Here is a 14,894-nt window from a genome sequence, read left to right as displayed (position 1 = left end):
GAATGGGAATGGGTGGGTAGGGAAGTGGGGAGCGCTATGGGGGACTTTTGGGATAGTATTGGAAATGTAATTGAGGAAAATATGTAATAAAAATATAAAAAAAAAAGAAATACACACACACACACACATACTGACAGACACACAGAAACACACACACAGACATGTACATACACATACATAGAGATACACATAGAAACATACATGTACACATAGACATACATGAACGTGTGCACAGTCTTCACACATGAACAGAAACACATACATGTACATACAGAGACACACATACATGCAAACACACAGAAACACATATGTAGAGACAGACACACATACATGCAACACATACACACAGACACACATGCATGCACACATATATGCACACATAAAGTAAGAGGGGAGCTTGTTGGGAAGAAGGCAAGGTCACAATGGGAGCATAAGAAAGGGTAGAGGGGATAAATATGGTCAGAATACATTGCATACATGTCAATGCATACTGTTTTAAATGGCAAACAAATAAATAGTACCAGGTGGCTCAAATGAAGAAATGTTTCCCCTCACGTTATTACTTAAAATAATATAGAAACCGCACCACTATACTTGTTGCTTGTATATTATAGAGCTAAGCCACTGAGACTAGCGTAGTTTTAGACACCGCCTTTCCCTAGAGGATTACCACTGAAGACAGGAATACAGACAATTACATTGGCTGCTCTCCATCTTTAATTATTAATGCAAAGCTGGTTCAGTCCTGCCAACATGATTTCTTTGCTGTTATTTTCTTTCCAGTGTTCTGACCTCCCATTCACCCTATGGGCCCCTAACAAGCCACCCCTCTGCTTTTCCCTCTCTGGAAGCCAGCAACAGTTTCCCCCATTAGTCCAGTACTTCCTAGCAGATCTTCCCAAATTGTATCAGCATCACTAGGCAGCTAAAATGCCTGCCAAGTTAGAGTGCTTGTTACTTGATCATGAGGACCAATTGGAGACTTAGTATTCAAACATTAAAGCCTCAGGGGCCACTCGTGCAAACCACCACAGGACCAAAGTTTGAATCCTAGAGCTCTTACTGGGTAGCATGCAAATGTCTGTATCTCCAGATCATGAGATCTCGAAAACTTTTTCAGCCTTTACTGGGACCCCTTTTAAACATGTATGTGTTTATTCACACACTCAGGGATACATACACACAGACATGTGAGCCCAGACATACATAAAAGATAGAAATCCCTCTACATAGTTCCCACTTGGGGTGAAAGTGAGAAGCTGTGAGTGGGACGAGCAGATGCTCCCCTAGTTAGACAACAGTCTATGGGAAATGATGGTGAAACAGTTCCTCCTCTGATTATGTTATGTGGGGTTCAGAGGACTAGGCAGGAGGGTGCGTCAGAACTGCACTCCTGCAGACCCCAAGGAAGGCAAGCATCCAGGTTGTGGTCTGCCTGTAAAGTCTCTAAGGCAAGGAACTACTCGTGATCTCTCTGAGATCAAAGGAGACCTGAACCAGCAAAGCAGCTTGTAAGGTCCTGGAGTCACTGAGAACCAAAATCCTCTAGTTAAGAGTTTGAAACACCAAATGAGAAATGAAATGTGTTTGACCTCTTGACTGCAGATCTGTGAGGCTGTGAGCAGAGCATCCTAAACTCCTGACACACAGTTTTTGTACACACAGACACACACACAGACACACACACACACAGTGTGTACGGGGAGAGCTGCAGCAGGTGGATAGGTGGGAGGAAACCCCCATCTCTCACAAGTCCTGGACATCTTTTTTGGCTTTAAATTGTAGGCCAGGGAAGCATGCATTTAGATGAAACACTTAGGCACCTTGTCTTATCAGAAACTCATTTTTGATCCAACGTGCAGTTTCCCTCAACTGACTTCTAGATCCTGGTCGAGAACTTTTTTGGTTTAGCCCAATAGCATTTAGCAGCCATGGCTAAGACTCTTTGAAAGAGCTCCCCTACAGCTGGTGGCAACCTCCTTTCAAGGTGTTTGTAACTAGCTACATTGTCTCCTCACCCACCCACAGGCCCCACATTCCTAGTTGTGTTTAAGCCTCCTGCCTTGCTTGGATTTTATTCCAACCACAGCCTTTTCTCTTGGGAACTATGACAACTGGCAGAGTCCATGATTCTCCCATGTGGCACCTCTCAGGCAACGCCACATTCTCTTCCTATTCTCTCCTCACACCCATCGTCTTCCAAAACGCTTCCACTATTTCTCTTCAATATGAAGACTTAGCAAATGCTAGTTGGCACTTTTGAACTGAACTGTTTAGACATGTAAGGAATGTTGAATAAATATGCTTCCTTATAGGAAATGTCACACACGTCAAAGAACAAGAGGACCTGACATTAGAGGACAATGTGTGACGCAGGCACACATTGGGATGGCGTTGCCTGAGAGGTGCCACATGGAACTGGCATTCCACTGATATTGAAATGTTGACACTATATAGACCTGGTTTCCAAATTACAAGGGTCATTTACATAATTGAACTAAGAGTTTAAAGGTCTACTTGGGACTCATCTAGAGGAAATCATGTCATGCTGATTTTTAAGTGAATACTCTCTTTAGAAAGACATCACTTGCTGTCGCAGGAAAGCAGCGAGTGAACAGAACAGCCAGGTAAGCATTGCAGGGTGATGCCATGCTCTCCCGCCAACCGCCAACCCGTAGCAACGAAACTAGTCATGCCTAAGAGAAATACTGAAATTCTTATACCTGCCATAAACTCTTCCCTTCCTCACAGATTCAATTACAAACACCTTACGCAAAACTGTTATGCAAAACTTGACTGTTTCTTCACCATGTACACTAAACAAATCGTCAGTGTCATTCATCCTTTTATTTAGCTGGTCTATGAAAGCATGTCAGAAGCTTGCCTGCCTTCCTTGCCATGTTGCTAACGTTACACACATTAATGCGGTGTATTTAATGTCTACTCAAATTACTTACTATGATAAATCTGTAGCCTTAAGCAAATGTTTTATTGAGGCCCTCGTTTCACAACTAATTTTTTTGATATTTAAAAACAACTTTAAATTGCTTCTTCTGGGACAACTTCGTCCATGAATATATAATACATTCTGATTACTCCGTTGTAACCCCCAAATTACTGATGCTAACTCTCTGTGGATAATTGTCCCATTTCTTAAAAGTCTCACCAGAGAGACTTCAGTGTGGTGTACAGACAGTTTGCCTCTGCATTTTCCCCCACAGAAGCTCCCATCCTCCCTCCAGCCCGAGGCAAGCGAGATGTGCAGACAGCTGGTTTCTGTGCTGCATCCTCCTGCAGCAAGCCCTGGGTTCCCTCCTCCTCCCCGGCCCCTCCAAGGGAACCCAGCCTAGGATTAGAATGGTACGGTAGATAGAACTACCCATAAAACTCCCCCTTAATGGAGACATCCTGAGGAGACAGTGTGAGGCATCTTCCCCACCTCTCCAAAAACCAACACTCTTCCTGATAAGCAGCCGAACTCTCCAGGTGCCTGTCCTTGAGACCTTAGAGAAATAATAAACTCTAAGGAGATTAGGGCCCTGCATTTAAACCATGGAGAAAAGGTAATCAGAGGTCACAGACAGTTACGACTGACCATAAAACTAGTCCCTGAACAGACACTCATCAACTCCCCTTCTGGCTTCAGTTCCATCCCACCAAATGATTACAGCCCTCCACTCCCCTTTTCTAACTATACTGTATATAAACCCAGTGTTTTCCGGGACTCAGGCATCAATTGCCAGCACTCACCCTGTGAGTGAGAGGCATGTGATTTGAATTCGAACTTGAAACAATAAAAGACTCTTTTGCAAGTTGCAGCAGACTTCGAAATTCTTGGCCTCATCTGGGTTTCCCGTGGAACGACTCATTCCCCGACACCCTCATCTTCCTCTCCTTCCTAGAAACCCCTTCCCAAGTTCCTTTTCAACATTCATGACTTTTGGTTTGGTTTTGTGAGCACTGAGTGTAACCAGGGTCATCTGTTCGGAACGCTCACTGGAGCCTGGTAAATTCTTAAGGAATGACTGAAGTCCATGGCTCCTCCCAGAATTCATCAGTAGCCAACAGCTGAGCAGTGACGGGTAAAGGAAACACATGAACCTCTTTCCTGCACCTTTCCCCCAATTCTACAGAATCCTACTCTGTACATTTTCTGAGATTGATCTTCAAAGTAGAATTATCAAAGAGATTGTGACTATGACTGAATCTCATCCAACTTGGAAAAGGTATTTTTCTTAGATCATTAAATATCAGCCATTTATAAAATGTAAATCTTCTATTAATTTATGTTTTGACCTAAAATGGCTCAGCAAATGAATTGTTTTACATCCTTTTCTTTTGGTGTATGTGTGTGTGTGTGTGATGTATGATATGTTCACACATGTGTGTTTGTATATGCACATATGTGCATGTGGAGGCCAGAGGCCAATACTGCGAATCTTCTGTAATTGCTTGCCAACTTACGTTTGTTTATTTTATGTGTGTTTTTTTTTCTCACTTGTATGTCTATGTATCACACGTGTGCCTGGTGCCTTAGGAGGTCGAAAGAGGATGCTGGATCCCCTAGAACTGAAGTTATGAATGTCTGTGAGATACATTATGAGTTAGCAGTCCAATCAATGTGGGTCTTCTGCAAGATAAGTATTCTTAATCAGAGAGCCAACTCTCCAGATCTTTTGTTTTGTTTTGTTTTGTTTTGTGTAAGATAGAGTCTCACTATGTAGCCCTGGCTGGTCTAGAACTCACCTTATAAGCCAGGTTGGCCTCAAACTCAGAGATCTTCATCCCTCTGCCTCCAGAGTACTGGGATTAAAGGTGTGCACACCTGTACTGGCTCACCTTATGTTTTGAGATAGGGTCTCTTACTGAGCCTATAGCTCACTAATTCCACTTGACTGGATGGCCATCAGGCTCCACCCTTCTCCATTTCCTCAGCACCAGGGTTACAGGGACACAACAACAAGCCCAGTGGTTTTTTTGTTTTGTTTTGTTTTGTTTTGTTTTGTTTTGTTTTGTTTTGTTTTTTTATGTGAGAGTGGGACATCTAAAACTGGTCCTCACATTGTGACACAAACGTTTTACAGACTGAACCGTCTCCGTGTCTCCTCCACAAAGTTCCCGATGAGTATTAGTCCTTAAGAGTCAACCATTTCTTTTATTAGACTTCTTTGGTTACACAGAAATCAATCCCTGATATGGGCAACTGTATACATTCTGTTAAAAAATACATCCTTAAAAAAATAAAAATAAAAAGAGTGAGTCTGAAGTTGAAATCAAATGAGGAGGCAGGACATAGGAGATCTAGACACAAACAGACCTGGGCACCTGCCCTGACTCTATCATGTTTCTTCTCTGGGCCTCTGCTGGCTCTCTTGGGTTGAGACTTGATTAGTGTTCTCTAATGGGATTTCCCTGGATGCACAAACCACACTGAAGAGCAGACCCCATGCCCAGCAGTAGACAGCCAACATGAATTTACTAGGTTTAGAAGGTGTTTTTGTCTTGTCTTGTTTTTTTGTCTTATGATGCTTTGTTTGGGCTTTCCCTCCCTTTTGCTTATATATTATAGCTTCCAATTTTACTTTTATGGGTATTCTGTGTGCAAATATGTGTCTCTGTGTCTTTATGTGTTTCTTGTGCCTTTGGCTCTTTTTTTTTTTCTGTTTGTCTGTTTGATTTTTCCTATTCTAGTTTGTCTTTATTTTATCTTATCTTAATTTATTATTATTATTATCATTATTATTTTAAATGCCTTTTTGTATTCTAAAAAGAGAAAGAAGGGTGTGGCTTTGGGTGGATGGGAAAGTGGGGAGGGAAAACAGTAGTCAGAATATATTATATGAAAAAATGTATTTTCTGTAAAAAAAATGATTCAAAGAAATGAGGATTGATATGTATACTCAACAGAGGATATAACAGTGGTTCCTTCAGCAGCTGTACAGCTGGTGTATATGAGTGAATCTGGGTATGTAAAGAGAGTCTTTGACCTGCACACAGCACACCCACAGGGTGCCCACCTCCTCAGCTCCAGTTGCCTGTGGTGAGGGCGTCTAGTGCTGCTGGCAGAACAACTGGTTGATAAGAAGCAGCCAGGAAGCCAATCTTGTGAGAACCTCTTTGACTTTAAAATACTAGTTAAGTGGTGATTCTACAATCCGGTCAAGAGACATTGCTCATAAGACAGTAAGACCGAAAGCCAGTCCTGGTCAGTCTACAGCCTCATAGCTCAAAGCTGCACCTTGTCCAGAGAATCCAGACCAGAATAGCTACATTCACATCTTTTTATGGACAGCATTCTTAGTTCCCAAGAAGAATTTCTTTGGCAAGAATGACTTTGACAGAGAAATCAGAATTTTTATATTAACATCCCCCTTTGCCTGTCTGACCAAGAACTGGCCAAAGACAAAAGCCAGTCTATGCTGCCATTAGCTGCAAAGACTGCATTTGCCTTTAAACGGAACTTGAGGACAGAAAATAAAGCTTAGCTTCTACAAGATAAAACTCTGAGAGGTTTAAAGGGTTTTCTTTCTTTCTTTCTTTCTTTTCTGCAGAAACTCAATTTCCATATGTAACAGAAGAAAGGCACCATTATTATTTATGTACTATGGTTTCCAGAACAATTAAAACACATAAAATATAGCACAGTCAAGCACAACACAACTCAACACAACACGAACCCTTGTATTTGGGCCTTGATTTTTAATATCACCCCTTCACTGAATAGGAGAAACTATAGTGAGTAGTGACAACTAACATCCCCCATGAAGAACTCTAAGCCAGAACCTTCATAGCTGTAAGAACACCGTGGGAAGGAGGGGCAGGTAGGTATTTCCCTTAGTTTCAAACATGGAAATGATTTGGCCACATCAGAATCCCCACACCCTTATTCCCAGCCTGTTGCTGTATCTTTTAAATTACACTTATTTATGTGGGGTTTGATGCACATGTGTGTGTGTGAGGTCAGAGGGAAATTTGAGCAGATAGTGGTCTATTTCCAACCTGGATCTGATACTGGGGACTGACCTCAGATCATCACGCTTGGCAGTCAGTGTCTTTACCCACTGAGCCATCTCTCCAGCCCTTCTGAGAGGAGAGCAAGACAAAAGTAAAACAGAAAACTAATACGGAAGGCAAAGATAAGGTACTGTAAGAATGACTGATGTCCAAAGGAAAAAAAATTACAAAATAGAGGGAGATCTATTAATAATGGAAAGATCACCCCCACATTAAGAACAATAAATTATTGGAAAATAGAGAGGATACAGCAAGTTCAGTGAGAAATTGATACAGAAATTAATCCCGACAAAGTGCTGCTAAATTATTAAACCTCAAGAAAAACAAGGAAACTGCAGGACTCTGGGCAGAAAAAGTAAGTTCACTGCATTGGGGCAAATTGTGATTCTGATATTGGACTTCACAGCATCATAGCAGACCCGACAGCTGGCTCTGTAACGGCAGGGAGCAACACAGTCTGCCCTTGAGACACACTTTCTTTCCAATTGGGAAGGACCTGTTATCACCCAGGACATGAAAACATTAATATCTCTCCCTCTTCTCTGCTTTCTTCTCCTCCTACCTTTCTCCTTCTCTTCCTTGTTCTCTCCCCACCCCTATCCACTTTGCTTTGCTATAGAGCCCAAGGTAGCCTCAAATTTATGCTCTTCCTTCTGAGGTCTTTGGATTCCAAGTGTCCTCAACCATGCTCAACCTCAATACTGATGCCAATTTCACTACAGTTTTTCTTATGTGGAAATATATATATGAAAGCACCTCTATTATTATCTTACGAGGAGAAAAAAAATGAGACAAATTGACAGAGGTGGGGCAAAGGGGGCCTCCATCAGCCAGGCATGAAGACAAGGGACTCAGAGGAGCTACCCAGCAGAGCCAGCCTCGTACAAACCTCTTAAGAGCTGAACGGGAAAACAAAGCCAAGAATCTCCGTAGTGACTGCAACGAGGCATCTGCCGCATTTGCATGGAGTTATGAGTTGGCTGCCTATGGATGGCTGAAATTCAGCTGTTTGTGACTGGTTGACGCCTGGCCATTTGCTACAGAAAGGATTCTTGTAAATTAGGTTTCCACTTGATTGAGTATGAACTTAGGTTTACTTATAAAGAAATCAAAGTAGGGCAATAAGACTCAGACCAGTGGCTTCATACCTTACCCCACTGCACCCCCTTTCCTTTAATTAAAAGTGTTTCTGGGTCTGGTTCCTGCTCTCATAGACATTTCAGTATGTTGAGGTCCATAGAGACAGTGCTGGGGCAAGCGAGAGTCTGACAGGCACTAGGCGACTCTGTGCCTCAAAGAGGAACATCAACTAAACATGGGCAAAGGAGAGCAGAAGAGGCAGATGTCTCCATGTGCATCCATGTGCAAACCTGCCAGGAGGAGCACAAGAAGGAGCACAGATGCTCCAGTCAGCTTCTCAGAATTCTGTAAGAAGTCCTCAGAGAGATGGGGACCATTTCACTAAAGAAAGAGGAAGACAGGGCCAAGGCTAACATGAAAACCTACACCACCCAAATGGGAGACCAAAAAGAAGTCCAAGGACCCCAGTGCACCCAAGTGGCCTCCTTTGGCCTTCTTCTTGTTTTGTCCTAAGTATTGCCCCCAAATCAAAGGAGAACATCCCGGCTAGTCCATTGGTGATGCTTCAAAGAAACTCAGAGAGATGTGGAACAGCATGGTGACAAACAGCCCTGTGACAAGAAGGCTGCCAAGCTGAAGGAAAAACACAAAAAGACAGTCCTACAGAGCTAAAGGAAAACCAGCTGCAGCAGGAAATGGTCAAGGCTGAAAAGAAAAGAAGAGGAAGATGATGATGAGGAGGAGTTTGAAGAGGATGAAGAGGAAGAGGAAGATGATGAATAAGTTGGTTTTAGTTCAGTTTGTTCTTGTCTTTAAAGCCTTTACCCTCACCCCTAGACACATACCTCACAGGTGAACCAACATGTTGGACACTAGAAATTTAAGATTATTAGCCCGAGAGTTAGTGTTTTACTTTCTTTCTTTTCTTTTTTCTTTTTTTTTAAGTGAGTAGCTCTGAATCACGTGGACTCAAATGCAGGTGTGTGTGTGTGGTGGGGGTTGAAGCATAGAAAGCAGGCTCTGAGGTCCCCTGCTGTGGGGAATGCAGGTTGCTCTGGGTCAGAGAGCTGTAGAATGGAAGTTGCCTACTTCTTGGGGCAGAGATTGATTGAACTGTGAATTTATAAAATTGGGATTATTTGCTTTTGGGATAAATTTATATACTCATTTTGTCTAAATCACATGGGGAATTTCACATGGGTTCAGAACTAGGATAGGGAAAATTAGTCACTAACTTCAAGTAGAGAGGACAGTGAACAAGTATTATTAAAATAAATGTCTGTGGCTCCAGGTAGAGAGCTGAACAATAGATGGTATAACAAGATGGCTGCCCTAGGCAGAGAGCAGAACAGAAAGGTGGTATAAAGATCTACTGCTCTAATATATCTCAAAGGATACTCAAATCCTGTCTAACGTAGGCTCCACAGGAATTCTGGATTATATCCTACATGGCAAAATAGAAAAGGCCTAAGAATAGGTACATACAGTATTTAGATTGTTTTAATTTTCAAAATGTGTGTGATGTCCAGTTTTGTGGTTATATTATTCCTCTGGGAGAGAGGTCAAAATAAAGTTTTTTTTTTTTTTCTGGTTACTGGCACAAGGATATGCTGATTTGGGAGAAAGGTTTTGTTTTTGTGTTTTTTAGAAAAGGCGATTCGTGTCTATGCCCCTTTCAGAGTAATATGGATCAGATCTGATAGATGGAGAGCCCCAGAAAACTAGAATCCAGAAGTCAAACAAAAGGGTTAACATAATGATACTAAAATTTTGTTTTGAGATTTGTGTATTACAGAATATACAGCCTTGGTGAGTTTCGTCATCAGACATACTGAACTGACCTGCTTGAACTCCTGATGTCTTGGACTTTCAGCCAGATCCACTCAGGACAGAGACATCAGAGACCAACCAACTCCCATATTTTCCCTCCCCTCCCCAACCTCCAACTTCAAAATAATCTCAATGCCCATATTCAGCTTGAAGAAGTTATAAAGAGTTGTCGCCCCAGTTCTCTGGGCCTTGGGGCTGGAGATAGCTATTATAGGTGGTCTTTCTAGGGAATGTAGAAATGGTCATAATTGGAAATGGGAGGAATAGCTAGAATTGATTGTATACCCATAATCTCCTTTGGTAGAAATCTTTTTAATTATTACCAACTTGAAGTCATCATTTCTTATTTTGGCACAGAATTTATTTTGATGCAAAATCAAGGTTTTCATTGGTATAAATTTCTTCTATTGATGCTAAAATTTTAAAAGTACAGGACTTAGACCCAGTCCTTCTATTATTGTAAACTGATCTGAGATGATTAAGCCTGTGAGTCAAGGGCCAAACAGCAAATTCATGACTCTGAGTTTATTGTTATGGTGTTTTTAGAGATTTCAGTTAGAAATGACTGAGAATAGTTAAAGGAAAATAGTCCAGATTACTTTACATAGATAGTTGGTTTTCAAAATCATCAGAAATCCACAGAATGTGACATTTAATGTTATTTATTCACTTGTTGAGACAAATCTGCTCCTAACAGCTTCCCATTTGTGAATTCAAAGAAACAACTGAGCATCCAGGTGAGGCTGTACATTTGTGGCCAAGTCGCCACTGGGCAGAAAATTGCTAATCTTTCCTGCAGACCTGTACTGTTCTTGAAAGGACACAATTTACAAGTTAGGACAGCTTAGTTGTGTGGAGACAGAATAGGATAGTCCTTAATATTCCTGTATCTCTAAGGTCTGTCAGATGATCCTGGGCCAGAAGGCTGAAGACATGCTCTGTCTTCCTGACTTACAGGAACTGTATAGACAGGCAGCTGTCTCTATAATTTGTCTCATTTCTGAATGCTGTGTTAGGCTTCCTATATATTTCTAGTTAATGTTGGTCATTATCGGATTTTTGACAGTTTTGAAAAACTATTTATAGTCTCATAGCCAGCCCTGGGTATTTACTTTAAGAGAATAGATTTGAGAGGATGGTTTTCAGACGGTATACTATCTAAAGCCAGGACATAAGTCAAGGTAGAATCTTAAGTCTTTTAATTTAGGATAGATGACAATGTTCTATCTTAATGACATAAATGATGCACTGAGTATTAGGTCTATCTTATACTTTATAAATTACAAAATGGCAATAGTTGTGTTCTATTTATAATTGAGAGCAAGGTTTTGTTTTTTATTAGACCAGAAAGGGGGAAGTGTTGTGGAAGGTCTCGGTGCTGTTTATATGTTAATGCTAATTCTCCTGGGAGGGACTGCGCACAAGGAGTGAATCATACTCGGGTGACTTCTTGTGAACCAATCCTCTAATGAATAAAGGAGCCAATCACTGGGCAAGTAGGTGGGGCTTCCAGACTGGAGAGTGGAAGAGAGGAAGCAGGACAGAGTTAGGTTTGTTTGAACAGGGATAGCGTGAGGACAAGATGTAGCTACAAGTGTCTCCTGGTTTCAATGAAGGATCTGTTAGGATTCGCCACTGGAGGATTTAGATTTTATAAGGCTTACAAGATTAGGATTTTAGTTGCTGTACCCAGCAATTGAGTTACCATTGTTTCTGAACATTGTGCTGTGTTTTCCCTTCATGCGGCGGCTCATCTGGGTTCAAGAGAGAAAGGTATGGAGGCAAAGCATGGGTTTTTCCAGATGTGCACCACAAAGGCCTTGGGGGTTTTGAAGCATGGGGCTGGCATGGTAGCAACCCATCAGTGGGAACTTAGCAAGCTGGGTATCAAGATTTTGGAACTCTGAGTCAGTCTCCACGAGATAAAAACAGGTCGCCCAGTGCCTTCCAGTACATGGGAAGAGAGTTGCTGGGGCAAGAGTTGCTGGCACAAGCAGGGGAATGTGCCAGTTCATCATTTTTAATATTTCCCACAACACCTTTTAAAGAAAATAATTGAAATATAAGACTTTGAAACATTTGTCTTAAACTATACAGTGTCTTTTCTTGAGTAGTTAACACTCTGTTGAGTGTGTCTTTAGCAAGCCCCGTCCGGGTGGTATTTGCAATACCCACTAACTCTGTCTGGTACAGTCTGGGGGTTGTAAACTGGTATGAAAATTTAAAGCAGGTTCTTGTTAGAGCACAATACAAGTCAGTTATACATGTGGATGGTAGTTCTGTGATTGACTGATTGATTTTCATCTTCAGTTGTCTCTGACGTGGCTTATATGAAGGTAATTGTTGCTCTGTTAACCGAATATCACTATGTATTAACATTCTGAATGTTTCTCTTTTTTTTGTTGTTGTTTTTTGTTTTGTTTTGTTTTGTTTTTTGGTGTTGTTGTTTGAGACAGGGTTTCTCTGTGTAGCCCTGGCTGTCCTGGAACTCACTCTGTAGACCAGGCTGGCCTCGAACTCAGAAATCTGCCTGCCTCTGCCTGCCAAGTGCTGGGATTAAAGGCGTGCACCACAACTGCCCGGCTATCCTGAATGCTTCTAAGTAAATACAAATTTTTTACTAGAAAAAAGTTTCTGCCGTCTATGAATGTAATTTGTATAAATGTATGCAAAGATGCACAGGATAACGTTTGCTCTACGGTGGAGATACAGCTACCTGCACGATGGGACACTTTTCCTTTTCCTTTTTCTGATCCAGGAGCTTCACTTCATATTCTTTGTTTTCTCTTTTCTTTTTATAAAGGCAAACATTTAATTGGGGCTGGCTTACAGTTTCAGAGGTTCAGGTCATTATCATCATGATGGTAACATGGCATCCTGCAGGCAGTCTTAGTGTTGGAGGAGTCAAGAGTTTTACATCTTGATCCAAAGGCAGTCAGGAGATTGACATTCCACACCGGATGGAAATTGAGAATAGAGACCGCAAAGTCCACCCTTACAGTGACACACGTCCTCCTACAATGCCACACCTCCTAATAGTGCCACTCCCCATGGACCATGCATTCAAACACATGAATCTATAGAGGCCAAACCTATTCAAACCACCAATTTCCATTCCCTGACCCCCCCCCATAGGCTTGTAGCTATAACACAATGCAAAATGCATTTAGTCCAACTTCCAAAGTCCCCATAGTCCATCACAGCCTTAACAATGTTTAAAAGTCAGAAGTTCAAAGTCTCTCCTGAGATTCATGTAATCTCTTAACTATAATCCCCTATATATCAAAAAGCAGATCATATACTTTAAACATCACAGAATATACATTACCATCCCAAAACATCATAGTGAGGAAACACTGGACTAAAGCAATACTGCACTAAAGCACTAAAGACTCTAAACTCTGCAACTCCAAGTCTGGTATCCAACTCCTTTCAGCTTTCAGTTTGCATTCTTTACAAAATTTAGAAAACAACAAGGTAATCTTACATTAAAAAAAAAAACAGGGGCTGAAGAGATGGCTCCGCAGTTAAGGGCACTTGCTGCTCTTGCAGAGGGCCCAGGTTCAGTTCCCAGCACCCATATGGTGGTTCACAGCTTCATTTCCAGAGGGTCTAACTGCCTTTTTTGACTTCTATTGGCACAAAGCAGGCATGTGGTGCACATACATACACACAGGTAAAATATAACCAATTTATGCTTATCCCCAGCTAGCTTACAAATAAATGAGACCCAGACAATGGTTATTTTATTTAGCTTTGACAATTACTTGGGTGTAACTCCTAATCTACTTTTCTAACTGCTGGCCTGGGTACCTCGCCAGTGGTGCACCCCAGATCCTTGCTGTTTCTCCTGGCAATGTGCTCATGGTCCATCTCCCCTTATGGTGGCTTCCTCTCTCTATCCTCTTTCCTCCTCCTTCTCTCTTCTCTCTGTTCTAACCAGGTCACTCCTAACCCACCTACCTCTCATCCTTCCAGTAATTGGCTGTACCCAATTGTATTTGCCCAATAGTTTTAAATCAAGAAACAAGGTTTGCACAACAGAAGCCTGTAAACAGGAAAAGTCACTTGTAGGCCTAGACCTTTGAGTATAGAATTTAGCATTACAATATACAGCAACAGACCAAACCTCAACATACTAATACACATATAAAATATAAATATAAAAATATTTTAATTGTAAAGATAGTAATGCATCAACACAATAATCAGAACTTAAAAAGAGTCAATGCTATCGTATTTTCTTTAGATCTTTCCATCAATAAGTCCACAGGACATTGACTATCACATAGACCTTTATTCTGAAGCCTTTCCTGCTTATAGATTCCTTATATATAAGGAATGTTAGCCTATGTTCAAATGCTCGAAATACATTTTGAATCCCTATATAATTTGAAATGAAATGCCACATTAGTAAATATCTCATTTTTTCAAATTCACCTTTTTTTCTGGTGATTAATTTTTAAAATTTTGTATGTGTTTTTAAAGTATATGTGTATATGTTTGTCCAATTTTTCAAATTCACCTTTTTTTCTAGTGAATAATTTTTAAATTCTGTGTGTGTTTAAAGTATGCATGTCTATGTTTGTCCAAGTGTGCACACATGTGTATGCATGTAGAGATTAGAATCCTGTGTCAGTTGCCTTCCTCTATTGTTCTCTTGGTTTTTAAAACATGACCAGATACTGAACCCGGAGCTCACTAATGGCCAGATTGGCTGGCCAGCAGGCTGGGCGACCTGCATGTCCCCACTAGTGCCCAGCACTGGGTTACACATGTGCCCCTCACAGGCTGGGGCCTGACCTCAGGTTCTCATGCTCACATGGCAGGAACTTAACTGACTGATTCAGTTAATGCTCCAGCTCCTGCCTGAATCATTTATACAAAGTAAAAACAGACAAAACGGGCTGAGGTGCTACAGCTCTTGCCTAAGATGTGGACAGCCCTGGGTTTGGTTCCCAGCACTGGCA

At 41.4% G+C, this 14,894-nt stretch overlaps 1 protein-coding gene across 3 annotated transcripts in view; it reads right to left on the bottom strand.

The window, feature by feature from the left end:
- The window catches only part of Popdc3 (popeye domain containing 3), a 29,364-nt gene that overhangs the window by 11,067 nt on the left and 3,403 nt on the right, over positions 1-14,894 (bottom strand). The gene's annotated exons all lie outside the window — the stretch shown is intronic.

This window comes from Mus caroli, chromosome 10 (assembly GCF_900094665.2).
Source record: "Mus caroli chromosome 10, CAROLI_EIJ_v1.1, whole genome shotgun sequence".
Lineage (NCBI taxonomy): Eukaryota > Metazoa > Chordata > Mammalia > Rodentia > Muridae > Mus > Mus caroli.
The sequence above is the reverse complement of the archived record's forward strand: the minus strand, read 5'-3'. Positions and strand labels throughout refer to the sequence as shown.